Raw genomic sequence first — 13,789 nt, 5'->3', positions numbered from 1 at the left:
AATCCTTTTTAATTGTCCAAATTATTTTAAAAGTTTTTTTAATTTTCGTTTGTGTATTTATTTAAATTATTTTAAACATTAGTATAGCCTGTTTAAATTATTTTAATTGCTCTGTCTATTATTTAAAAATCTTATTCATCGCTGCGACATCAAAATATTTAAAGCGTTGATTTTAAATTCCTAAGTTAGCGCCTAAAATTCCTTAATTTAAGTTTCATGCCTAAATCAGTCTTTAATATTTATGATTTTAATTATTTTAATTTTTTGTGTTAATTTACTAAATATTATATTTTTCCCGCGCATTAAAATTTATTATTTTTTTTACTTCTGCAAAAATTATAATTTTTATTTCCGAACTAGTAAAATCAAATTTAATATTTTAAATTAGGATTTTAATCTTGTACTTTTTTTATATTTAGTGCGATTTAATTTATAGTCCTAATTGCTAATATGGTTTAGCATTTTTAAAAATGTGTTGCACTTTTTCATAAAATTCATACATTCACATTTTTCTAGGGTTTACCACCACTCACGCACACACATAAGACATAGCCGATTTCCTTCCCTGTTCTCCCATGGAATCCAACGGCTTCACCTATCTTCTTCATTAAACTTCTCCATCTCTGGCGAAGCATCCTCAAGGCTAGCTGAGCGAGCCGTTTCTGTTCCCTTTGAGCTCGGATTTTTCAGCTCGTTCCAGCAAGCTCTCAATCGGCCATAGCTCATCTTTGCTTGTGTCCTTAGTTTACGATTTTTCAAGCAATAGGCAAGGATAATGGCTTCTTTGCTTCAACTTGTAGATTATTATATGTCGTGTGTTGAATTTATTGAAGCATTCAAAATTTTTGAGTATATATTCCTTCCCTGTTCGAGAATTTAGTTGCCCTGCTCTTCGATTTTATTTTCCAGAATACTCTTGCATTTTCTTGGCTCGGTTTGCTGCTATGATCTTTAGATTTTTTATTTGCATTTGATTGTTGGTTGTCCATAAGCATGAGTTCGAGCATGTTCAGATTATTTCCATGCTTTGTGTTTGAAATTCCAGAAATCTTCATAGCATATGGTTGAGCATTCTGTCCAGATTTTCTTCATGCTTTGTGGTTCGAAAATCTCAGAATTTTCTCCTTAGCATTGTGGTTCGAAAATTTCAGATTATCTTCTTAGCTTGTGGTGTTCGAATTCCAAAAATCTTTTCCATGCCTTGCTTGTTCAAAAATTTTAGATTATTACCTTGACTTGTGTGGTTGAAATTTCAGAGTTTTCATAGCTTGTTGGTTCGAACACTTTCCAGATTTTTCCTTAGCATGTGATCGATTATAATTCCAGATTTTTCCTTCATGGCATGGTTCGAATATTGGTGTTGTATTGTGTTGATTGGATGGTGAATTTAGGAGGTACCATGGGTGAAATGTAGTCACATGGTAGTGCTTAGGATGGCTTAGAATTAGTTTGTGGATTGGAGTTGAGGCATTTAGTATTTGAGGATGGTGGGATTGGTTTTGGTTGTGTGTAAGGGCTGCCTTCGAGCTGAGTTTAGTAAGGTTTGAGGGGCTTGTTTAGTGTTATAAATGAGTCTAATTCATTGTTCTTGGTCCTAGTCCAGTATCTTGGAACATGGGAGATTTCGTAGCTAAGTTTTTGGTTAAATACAAGAAGGGGTCTCGTGCAGATTTTTCTTAGTGTTGGGGCTGTCTGGAAATGAATAACTAAGGCAGGGTTAAAAGTGGAATTTTGTCATGGGCTAAGGTCTGGAACTTTTTCTAGATTTCGGGATTATGTCGGTTCAAGCGGGAATCAATTCGGTTAAGTCTTGGTTGAGTTCTAGATATTTGAATGTAGAGGTGCAGAATTTTAGGCTTTTAAGCTTGCTGCCCGGAATCAAATTTTTATAAAATGATTGCATAGGAATAAAACTCCAAGGATGATTTCCCTACTTAGTTCTAAGTGTCATAGAGTCGTGGTTTCAAGCGGAATCCTTTTTTAATAAGAATCGAGCCAGTTACAAATTTTACGGGCAAAACGCTCGAATTGTCTTAAGAGCTAAATTATGGTTTAGTTTCTCATCATTTGGTTTGTCTCCTAAATCACTATCCCGGTCATCCATGTGTGAGTCATTTGCATGATTATCGATCAAACATTTACATGTACGTCATATTTACATATTCATGCTAAGTCTCATATTCAATAATGAAAGAAAAATATTTTTAGGAACAAAGTGAGATGATTGTGACTATAGAAATTATGGGTTTGGACGAGTTGGGAAGCGTTCTGACTTCCCTTACCAAATTTATGGGTTTGGACGAGTTGGGAGAAATCTTGGCTTCCCTTACCAAGTATGGGCTAGACGAGTTGGGTGTTATTCTGAATTTCTTGCGGCATAGTGCACTGCAGCCATGATCAAGATCAAAAACACAGAGTCAGAATCCAAGGATCTATGTTCAATATTTATGACTATGTTTCAGTACAGTTTATTAAGTTATTTATGTTCGACTTAGCCATGCCTATGTTTCATTCATGTTCACTTCATTGTTTTTAGAAATCATTTATTTAAACAAAATATTTTATTAAAAGCTATTTTTAATCTGCTTGTGCTTGTATTTATGTAGTACTTGTTATTTCCCATATTCTTGCTGAGTTTTTAGGCTCACTACATTTATATGATGCAGGTGAGGAGTTTTTCACAGAGGCTAAGGGGCTGGATCCCCAGAGTGAGATCACCAGTGGTGTAGGCCCTTGACCGTCGTGCTTTTCGTTGTTCCGCAAACTATGATGATTTTATTTATGAGTTGTAGTATTTCATACACTGTCAGTAATTTTCAGGATGTGTTTTCCGTGATTTAGAATTTTTGGCATGTAAACTTAATAGTTTATTGTTCCGCAACTGTGTGGGATTAATTTCCCATTTTTAGATTCTATGTTATCGGATTTGGATTTTATTAGGTGTTTATTTTACTTCTTTTGTATTGCTGAGTTTGTCAGTTGGGCTTATATTATTTCTAATTGAGTCATGGAAAATTTTTTTAAAATTCCGCAATTCTTTATTTATTATTTATATTTAGAGGGTTAGAGTCGTTTCAAAGAGAGTCAGCGAGAATATATTTTTCATACTCGTTGATGGTGGGAGTTGTACAAATGTAGCTAGTTGTGAGTTGGTAGAGAAATTGGGGTTGCCTATCTTAAAGCATCCTCAGCCATATCGGTTGCAGTGGTTTAATGACTGTGCGGAGGTGAGGGTGAACAGACAAGTAGTGGTTCCATTTTCTATAGGTAAATATGTTGATGAGGTAGTGTGTGATGTGGTCCCTATGCATGCTTGTCATATATTGTTGGGTTGACCATGACAGTTTGATAGGAGAGTCGTGCATGATGGGTTTAGAAATAGGTATTCTTTTACTATGAACAAAGAGTCCATTGTATTATTACCTATGTCTCCAAAGCAAATATTGGAGGATCAAATGAAAAAGAAAAAGAGAGATGAGGCCCAAAAAAAAGAGTGATAAAAAAAGTAAGATGGCCTTGGAAAAGAAAAGAGAAGAAAAGAAAAAAATTGAAAGAAAAGAGGCTGAGAAAAAAAATGTATATAGCCCAAAAGAGTGATGTGAGAGATGTTTTAAGTTCTCATGTTCCACTTGTGTTAATCTTTAATAAGGAGTTTCTCCTAATGTAACACCCCAAAATTAGACTAATCGAGATTTTAGAAGATTAAGATTGATAATCGGAAATTAGGAAATTTGAGAATTTAATTGATTTTTGTTAAGGGACTGAATTGCAATTTTTGGAGAATTTAGGGACCAAAGTGCAAAATTGGAAATTAATATAACACTTGGTCCATTACTCTTTTGACTAGTTTGTCTCCTTCCTCCTCTTCCTCTCTCTCCCACGCCTAACCTCCATTGAAGCCCAAGAACGAGATCTTTGAGTTTTTTGATTTCATTCCGAGCTCGATCCGTCCGATAGAAATTCAATTTGAAGGCAGATTAGCGACCACGGCTGCGAGAGCTTCATTCTTCAGTAAGTTTTTCTTCGATCCAGTATAATTCAATTTTTTTGATGCCGTTAGAATTTGATGGAATTCGGATATGTTGTTCTTGAGTTAAGATAGATCGTACAGTTGAAGTCGGATCGGAAAACGAACGTCGTTCGGAATTGTTATGATTTTATAGGAATAATTCGAAAATATGGGTTTGTAGATTTGTAGGATTTTGGATTTTTTTTTTGGATATTATGTTGATGTTGGAAGTTGTTTTGAATCGATATACTGTTGTCTGTGGTTTCGATTGATCAGATTATAATCGTTATGCCGCCGTATTGAAATTTAGGATTTTAGGAGTTGGAACTAAGTTTTTGAATTAATTTGAATTGGATGGATTGATATTGGATTGTTTTATATCTCCGTACAGATTTGGCTGAAGATTGTGGAGCTCAGAGTTCGTAGAGTTCGAATCATCGTAGAGTTGATTGAGGTTTGGTATTGAGTTACCTTCATCATTGAATTTCGATTGGAATGGAATTTTGATTTGGAATTCTTGTCGTGTAGCTTGATCGAGATTGGAAGCTACTTCAAACCAAAGAAGTGGTATAAGACGACATTGGATGGAATATGACGATTAACTCGAATCCGGATTGATTCGAGTGTCCTAGAGAAATTACATACTTGCATGTCACTTGAATTATATGTTTGATTGTTTTTTGAATTTTACTTGCATTCATATTGAGCTTATTATGTTGTTTTTAGAGGGCACAGAATGCCCAGGAGAATTATACATTCTGGGGATTATAGTCGAGTGGCATTGGTGCGCGAATTACTACCATTTGTCGATCAACTCTCTGTAGATGCCTTAGAGTCTAGAGGATTGAAATATGCACCTTCCACCTCGATTGGGAGAGGTGGTGTGTTGTGTGATATTTTGTCATCGGGATCCCAAAAAGAGCATAGAACCGTTTCCTTTGATTATCAAATATGAGAACCCAATTTAAAGACATGCATTGCATTTTATTGCATTTAAATGGAGTTAATGATATACTACTTGACTTGTTTGTCTTGTTGTTATGTATATCAGGATTTGATATATTACATTAATTTTATGTTATGTCTCTTTTACTGGGAATATTATTCTCACCGGATTATGCGGCTGTTGTCCTGTCTTTGTATGTGTGCTTGGCGACAGGTGGGGCAGGACCGAGTCAGAGATCGCATGGATAGTTGGGATGTGAAGATAGAAGTGGGACTTCGGTTTTGGAAATTGAAAGCATGCCAATCTAGTTTATGTTTTGAGAGCATATTTAGAACTCGAACCTTGTTTGATTTGGTTGTATCGAATATTTGAATATTGAGGTTTATATGTTGTCGTTGCATGTATTATGATACCTCATCATGTATGGAATGGATTTGTAGTTGGATTGTATTGAGAAATTTCTGTTTTCATTTTGCAGAACTGTGCCCGCTCGATCGGTTGAGTTTTACCGATCGAGCGAGCAGTCCTGCTTTAGCGGGCACAGCTTTTCTTGCTCGATTGGTAGAATTAAACCGATCGAGCGAGATGCCCTGTAGGATTTTAGACAGGGATTGTCTCGCTCAATCGGTTGAGTTCTACCGATCGAGCGAGCACTGTTCTCCAGTATTTAAAAATTTTTTATTGCCTTTTCTTGTCTCTTGATTGATTATCGATAGGATTAATTCTTGTTTAGATAATTAGAATTGATTTCCTCACATTAAATGGTATCGGAGCCAGGTTAAGATCTTGGATTGAATTAGAGTGAGAGGTGTAGATTGAGTCTGCATGATTTGACTTCTCGCATGTTATTGAGTTATTTAAATGATTAATTAAATGTCAAGCGAGCATGCTTTATTATTCCATGAATTATTTGAATTACATGATTATGTGATTTAAATTATAAAGCATGATATATTAGAATTGCAGACCTGATTATTCCTGAGATAAAATGAAATTCTTTGAACGGAGATTAGGGACTCGAGATGATCAGAATTAAGGTCCTCACACCTAAACACAAGTGATATAGCCGGAGATCTTCCGAGCATTGCTACATCTCTTTTGCAGGAGTTCGAGGATTTGTTTCCGGAGTAGATACCTCAAGGTTTACCACCTTTGAGAGGGATTGAGCATCAGATCAACTTCGTACATGGGAGTGCGTTGCCGAACCATCCAGCTTATAGAAGCAATCCAGAGGAGACAAAGGAACTGTAAAGACAGGTAAGTGAAATTATAGATAAAGGTTTTATGCGTGAATCAATGTCACCATGTGCAGTGCATGTGTTGTTAGTACCTAAGAAATATTGATCTTGGCGTATGTGTGTTGATTGTAGGGTCATAAATAACATTACCATCAAATATAGGCATCCTATTCCTAGACTTGATGATATGTTAGATGAATTGCATGACTCTAGAATTTTTAGCAAGATTGATCTTAAGAGTGGATATCATCAAATTAGGATGAGAGAGGGAGATGAGTGGAAAACTGCATTTAAAATGAAGTATGTGTTGTATGAATAGATGGTTATGCCTTTTGGTTTGACTAATGCTCCTAGTACATTTATGCGTTTAATGAATCATGTTTTACATGTATATATTGGGAAATTTGTGGTTGTCTATTTTGATGATATATTGGTATATAGTAAGAACTTGGATGATCATGTGGAACACTTGAGATTTGTACTAATCACTTTGAATGCTGGACACTTATATGCTAATCTGAAAAAGTGTGTTTTGTACGAAAGAGCTCAAGTTTCTTGGTTTTGTTGTGAGTGCACAAGGTGTAAGAATGGGTGAAGAAAAAGTCAGTGCCATTCGAGATTGGTCGACGTCGTCGATTGGTCAAGTTAGAAGCTTCCATGGGCTTGCAGGATTCTATCAGAGGTTTGTGAAAGACTTTAGCACATTGGCAGCGCCTATGACTGCGGTGATAAAGAAAAACTTCCCGTTTCATTGGGGGGATGAACAGGAGAAGTCTTTCAATTTAATTAAGCAAAAATTAATTAATGCTCCTTTATTAGTTTTGCCTGATTTTTCTAACACCTTTGAAATTGAATGTGATGCTTCAAGTGCAGGAATCGGAGGAGTGTTGATGCAAAGAGGAAAGCCAGTGACATATTTCAGCGAGAAGTTGAATGGATCAACATTGAACTATCCAACTTATGATAAGGACTTTTATGCTTTAGTGTGAGTGCTCGAAACTTGGCAGCATTACTTGAGGCCAAAGGAGTTCGTGATTCATACGGATCATGAATCGTTAAAGCATCTCAAAGGAAAACAGAAATTGAATAAGAGACACGCAAAGTGGGTGGCATTTGTAGAAACTTTTCCTTACATCATCAAGTACAAACAATACAAGGAAAATGTGTTAGCGGATGCGTTATCCAGAAGGTGCGTTCTCTTAACTACTTTAGATGCTATGTTTTTTGGGTTTTGAGCATGTGAAGGACTTATATGCTAGGGATGTTGATTTTGGTGAGTTCTATGAGTCGTGTATGCGTGGTCCAAATGATAAATTTTTCATGCATGAAGGATATTTGTTTAAGGAGGATAAATTATGCATTTCTAGGTATTTAATTAGGGAATTACTTGTTAGAGAGTCGCATAGCGGTGGTTTGATGGGGCATTTTGGAGTGGCTAAGACATATCAAAATTTTTATGAACACCTTTATTGGCCACATATGAAACATGATGTTGAGAGGGTTTGTGAGAAGTGTGTAACTTGTAGAAAGGTAAAATCTAGAACACAACCGCATGGATTATATACCCCACTTTCAGTACCTAGTGAACCATGGGTAGATATTTCTATGGATTTTTTCTTGGCTTAACGAGGTCTAAGAAGGGGAGGGATTTTATTTATGTTGTGGTAGATAGATTTTCTAAAATGGCACATTTCATTGCTTTTCAAAAATCAGACTATGCTTCGCATGTTGCAGATTTGTTCTTTAATGAGATTGTTAGATTGCATGGCGTGCCTAGAAGTATTGTTTCTGATAGGGATACTCGATTTTTGAGTTACTTTTGGAAGACATTGTGGTATAAACTTGGAACTAAGTTGTTATTTTCTACTACTTGTCATCCTCAAACTGATGGACAAACTGAAGTAGTAAATAGAACTTTAGGAACATTGTTGCGCTCTATCATTAAAAAGAACTTGAAGAATTGGGAAGATTGTTTGACATTTATTGAATTTGCTTATAATCGTGTTTGAATTCTACTACAAATTATTCCCCTTTTGAAGTTGTTTATGGTTTTAACTCATTGACTTCATTGGATTTGATGTCGTTACCTTTGAGTGAAAGGGTTAACATGGATGGTAAAAAGAAAGCTAAATTTGTGAGGAGCTTTCATGAGAAAGTACGAGAAAAATATCGAGAAAAATAATTTGAAGTATACAAAGCAAGCGAACAAGGGAAGAAAGAAGGTTGTATTTGAATCAGGTGATTGTGTTTGGTTGCACTTAAGAAAATAGCGTTTTCCGGAGAAAAGGCGTTCAAAGTTGTTACCTCGAGGAGATGGTCATTTTCAAGTCGAGGAGCGAATTAATGACAATGCCTGCAAATTGGATTTTCCAAGTGAGTATAATGTGAATACTACATTTAATGTTTCTGACTTATCTTTATTTGATGTAGGAGGTAAGCGAGATTTGAGGACAAATCATTTTCAAGAAGGGGGGGATGATGCGATCATGGATAGCTCGCATACGGATCGAGTGGCAGGGGGAGTTTGAGATATATTGGAGTTGCCACGTGGACCAATAACAAAGAGCCGAGCCAACAAATTCAAGAATACTCTTCAAATATTGATGCTAAATCATCAAGATGGAGTTGGAGCACTTGAAGATCAGTTTGAAAGTTGTCTATGTGTTATTGAAGTGATAGAAGATGAAAGAAATGCAGAAATCAAGTTTCGGACAGAATGCTGCTCGCTCGAGCGCAACAATGTGCCGCTCGAGCGAGCCTCATAAAAGTTTTTCGAGCATAGACTTTCTCGCTCGAGCGCGGGTTTTTACCGCTCGAGCGAGCTTGGAAGAAATTGCGGGACATATTACGTTTCGCTCGAGCGCGGATTCTTACCGCTCGAGCGAGCTGGATTTTTCAAGAAAAAACACACACTCGGCATGTTTGTGTGTGTGTGCGGGATTTTGATATTTTGATATTATTTTGCCTATTTTTTATGTTTTAAGTCTAATAGGAATATTTTAAATTATATCTTTTTGATATCTTGGCAATATTTAACATCATCGTTTATTTTGGAGTTGTAATCTATAAATACATTATTATCATTCATTAATAATAGTTTTCAGTTTTATTCAACTATTGATTGAAAAATTCTCTCAAGAATTTTATTTGAATCTTTGGCTTTGTTCAAAAATCAAACTTATCAAAGTTTTTAACTTTAATTTGTGGCATTTTTGAATTGATCTTCGTTGGAGATTGTCAGATACGAGTTATCTGAAGGTTTCCATAAATTGTTATTGTTTCATAATTTTTGTTGTTAATCGTTCGTCGATTAAAGATGGAAATTCAAATTTTATATGTTATTATTTTTTTCCGCGAGATTATACTTGTCCTAAGATAGATCAAAACATCAATTGGATCTTTGTTTAATTGATCCGAGGGCACGAATTGATTTATCTTCATGTTTGCTTTTCATTAATCAGCCGGATTCGTATCACCAGACCTCTAAACTTCAACCATCAGAATCAAATCCTAGAGGTCAACCGTAGGGGCGGAAAAATTCTTCACTATTCCCCGCATAACTTAACTCCTTACAAACCTTTCAACGATTGTCTAGCCCACCTCACTACCTATGAGACACCACCTAAGACTCCCTTATGTCCAGAAAAGGACCCTTGAGCCAAGCCTCATGCCTGAAGCAAGCTCAAGTCAATAGTTAGCCCGACTTACCTCACCCGGCCTACCCGAACAGCACGACCGAGTTCTTAACTAAAAAACCTCCAACTCCAGCCCTTACCACCTATTTAAAACTCATCCAAAACCATATTTTTACTCCTTTTCATCCAACATGGGCAGCCCCCAACACCACTCAACAAAAATTCCAGATATCAAGACCAAACGCCTCAATATAACATGCTGAAATTTTAAATTTCAATGTGCGACTTCAAGAATTGGACAATACACAATACAAAACTCAATTCCACTCCAAAACACATGCATGAACTTGAAAATCACATGTGACCCTACTGAATTTTATAAACTTTTCAAAATGAAAGCATGGATAAATCAAGATTCAACCCAAATCAACACATAACTTGTAACGCCCGGTTTTATCTTATATGAGTTTATTTGAGATAATCAGAGTTTCCAGAGTTCAAGAGCCGAATTTTTATTGATCGGGGTCTATTTTGCAAATTTCAAATTTTTCAGGGACTAAAACACAAATATCAGTTTTATTAGATATTTATAAGGCAAGTTGACTCATTCTCTTCTTCATCACCTTCCTTGCACGCCTCCCTCCATTGTTGGCCGCCCCTTTGAACTTCCAAGCTTCCAGATTCCAGTCCGAGCTCGATCCAGCCGTTGAAATTTATTTCTGAAGGCAGTTTAGCGATCACTGCAGCGAGAGCTTCGTTATATCGTAAGTTTTTCTAAGATCAGATACATTCTATTTTTTGGATGTTGTTACAATCGTTCGAAATTCGAGTATATTGTTCTTGACAGAGTTATGATCGTTTATTATCTGTCGGTTTTGAAATAGAGCGATGTTCGGAATTGTTATGATTTTTGGAAGCCATTTTCGAAAAAGAGGTTTTGAGATTATTGGAATTGCCTTGTTATTGTTGTATTATCATTGATACGAGTTGATATCGATATTGAACTGCTGTCTGCATTTTTGGTTTGTTCAGTTATAGCCGTTATGCCGCCGGTTTGAGTTTTTGGAGATTTGAACCGTTTTGAGTTGTTGATCTTTGGCTTGTGAATTGATCGTCGTTGTTGATCATATTTTTGTATTTGAACAATTACGTTTTGAGTTGTCAATCCCGGAGTTAACAGATGTTGATCATCAAGAGTTGGACGAATATTGGTATATAGATTACCTTGAGCCGTTGTTGTTGTTGTTGTTGTTTAGATTGTATGGTTTTTGATACAATCTTTTGTTGTAGCTTATCCAGAGTTGGAACTACTGCATTGAAAGGTAAAAGCAGTCATCGTTAGCGGGATAGAATACTCGGGACAGCTGGTTCTCGAGTTTTCCTTCAAATCACATATTGCATCAATACTTGTTCTAGCATGTGGAACTTGTATTTTGTTGATTCAATGAACTCTTATTATGTGGCTTATGTTTATGTTTTGTTATGCATTCATCTTGAGCCAACTTTGAATTTAGCGGGCAGAACAGCCCTTTTTGTTTAGACGTTTTGGGGGCTATACTGTGAGTGGCCTAGGTGTAGAGGTTCACCTAGTGTCAGCATACTCCTTATAGTCGCACCAAAGTCTAGGGGAGTGGGATACGTGGCACCACCTCGATTGGGAGAGTCGGTTAGTCGTTACGTGATCTCATCCTCGGGATCCCAAAAGCACAGCAGCAATCCCTCGTTTATCAGAATTAATATCCCGATTTAAAGACATGCATTTCATTACGTTGATATTGATTACGTTGTTGCCTTGAAAGCATATTTGTTGTTGTATTACTTGTTATGTTGTTTTTACTGGGAATATCTTTCTCACCGGAGTTATCCGGTTGTTTCTTTGTTTTGTATGTGTACTTGGCAACAGGTGGGGCATGATCAAGTCAGCGAAGACCCGGTTAACAACAAGAGGGAAAGTTAGTGGTGGGACTCGGTTTAGAAGTCGTGTCAGCATGTCTACCTAGTTATGTTGGAACATGTTTAGATATAAAACTTCGCTGGTTGGTTGTATTGATTTTGCGAGCCTTTTGGTTAAATGTTGTTATTGCATGTTCTATACTTTGAGCAGTTGTTAAACTCTAGAACTTCTTATAGTAGTTGAAGGAATTGAGTTTGTAATGCATATTTATGTTTTGAAGTATTGAATGGCTTGAATGGAATTGGGTAGCCTTGTTCTGTTTTCTGTTTTATTTTTCTGGGCAGAGGGCGCGCGCTCGATCGCACGAGTTTGTAGGATCGATCGCGGCCCTTCATTTTGTTGAGGCAGAGAATTCCATATTTTTTGTGCGCTCGATCCTACGAGTTCATAGGATCGAGCGCAAGGCTTGTGTTCCTCCGGCAGAACTTGAGGCATTTTTAGTGCGCTAGATCGCACGAGTTCATGCAATCGAGCGCAGCCTTATTTTAAAAAAAAAACTTTTTATTGTCTTGCCTTAAATTATGTAAATTGATTGATGTTGGTTTACATTATTAATCTTAGAGGATTAGAACCGAGGTCTCACATTGAGTGGTATCAGAGACGTTAAGATTCTTGGTTGAACTAGAGAGAGCGGGGTAGTTCGAGTCCGCATGTATTGGCTCCTCGCATGTGTTTGAGTTATTTAAATTGTTTATTTAATTCCATGTGAGCATGCTTTATTAATTGATAAGTATTGGAATTACATGATTATGTGATTTAATTTATAAAGCATGAACTACTTGGGATATATTTGCTTCTGTTATCGACTGGTATCCGGTATTCCAAGTGGTTGTAAGGGCACCGAATTGTAGCGATTGAGATATCTTGTGTCCTAACCTTTGATTATCATATGGGTCCTCGTCGAGTGATTAAAAGAAACCCAACACCAGTTATTCCTACGACTGAGCAAGCTAGCAATGAAGTTGATCAGTTGGATGGTACAGCGACTCCTATGGAAACCTTGTTGAAGAGGTTCCGGTCGTTTAATCCACCGTTGTTGATGGGTACAGAAAATCCAGTTGACTGTGAGAGTTGGTTGGATGACATTGATCAGTTGTTCGATTCCATTGATTACACAGATGACCGCAGAACCAGGTTAGTCATTCATCAGCTCCGTGGTGTTGCTAAGAACTGGTGGATCACGACCAAGAGGTCCATGGAGAACAGAGGTACAGTGGTTAATTGGTCTCTTTTTAAAATTGAGTTTTATAAGCGGTTTTTCCCTATTTCGTACCGAAAGGACAAGGGAGACGAATTTGCCAATCTGAGGCAAGGGAATCTTAACAATGAGGAGTACGTAGCGAAGTTTGACAGCTTGTTGCGTTTTGCACCGCACATTTCCGACAGTGAAGAAGCCAAAGTTGATCAGTTCATCAACGGCTTGAATTCCGACATTTTCACATTGGTAAACACTGCTAGACCTGATAACCTTGCGGATGCCATGAATCACGCAAAGTGAGCTGAAGCGGGTTTGTGGAGACATCGAGGAAATCAGATTGTACCTCAGCAGCAGAGGCAGTCTCAGAACCAACCACCTCAGTATCAGAATCATCCACCTCAGTATCAGAACCAACAGCAGAGGTATGAAGGTCGAAGCAGTGGGGGATACAGAAGGGATTAGTACAAAGCAAGAGGGAAACAGTTCAAGAGGCAGGCGAATAGTTCTTTTAGTTCCAGTGGTTCAAAGCAGTTTTGTTTAGGACAGAGTTCTGGATCATCATCCTTGTATTGCAGCAAGTGTGGAGGTAGACACTCACCAGATCAGTGTGTAGGAGTCTTTGGGAACTGCAACACCTGTCAGCAACCGGGACACTTCTCTAAGGTGTGCCCTTGGTGTAGTAGAGATCGAGCTCAGAGTGGGAGTTCATCTAGACCTACAGCTCAGCCTGAGAGACAGTCTTCTGTAGTTCACTCTTTCCAGCCTCAACAGCAGAACAGACAGGGAGGTAACCCTAGTGCGAACCAGCC

At 37.2% G+C, this 13,789-nt stretch overlaps 1 long non-coding RNA gene across 1 annotated transcript; it reads left to right on the top strand.

Moving 5' to 3' along the window:
* The first annotated feature begins 538 nt into the window (after positions 1-538).
* Positions 539-2,936, top strand: LOC140886321 (uncharacterized). Its single transcript, XR_012151520.1, has 2 exons — positions 539-766; positions 2,667-2,936. It is a non-coding gene; the product is annotated as an uncharacterized lncRNA (long non-coding RNA).
* Positions 2,937-13,789: the final 10,853 nt, after the last annotated feature.

Source organism: Henckelia pumila, chromosome 3, assembly GCF_033568475.1.
Source record: "Henckelia pumila isolate YLH828 chromosome 3, ASM3356847v2, whole genome shotgun sequence".
Classification (NCBI taxonomy): domain Eukaryota; kingdom Viridiplantae; phylum Streptophyta; class Magnoliopsida; order Lamiales; family Gesneriaceae; genus Henckelia; species Henckelia pumila.
The sequence above is the reverse complement of the archived record's forward strand: the minus strand, read 5'-3'. Positions and strand labels throughout refer to the sequence as shown.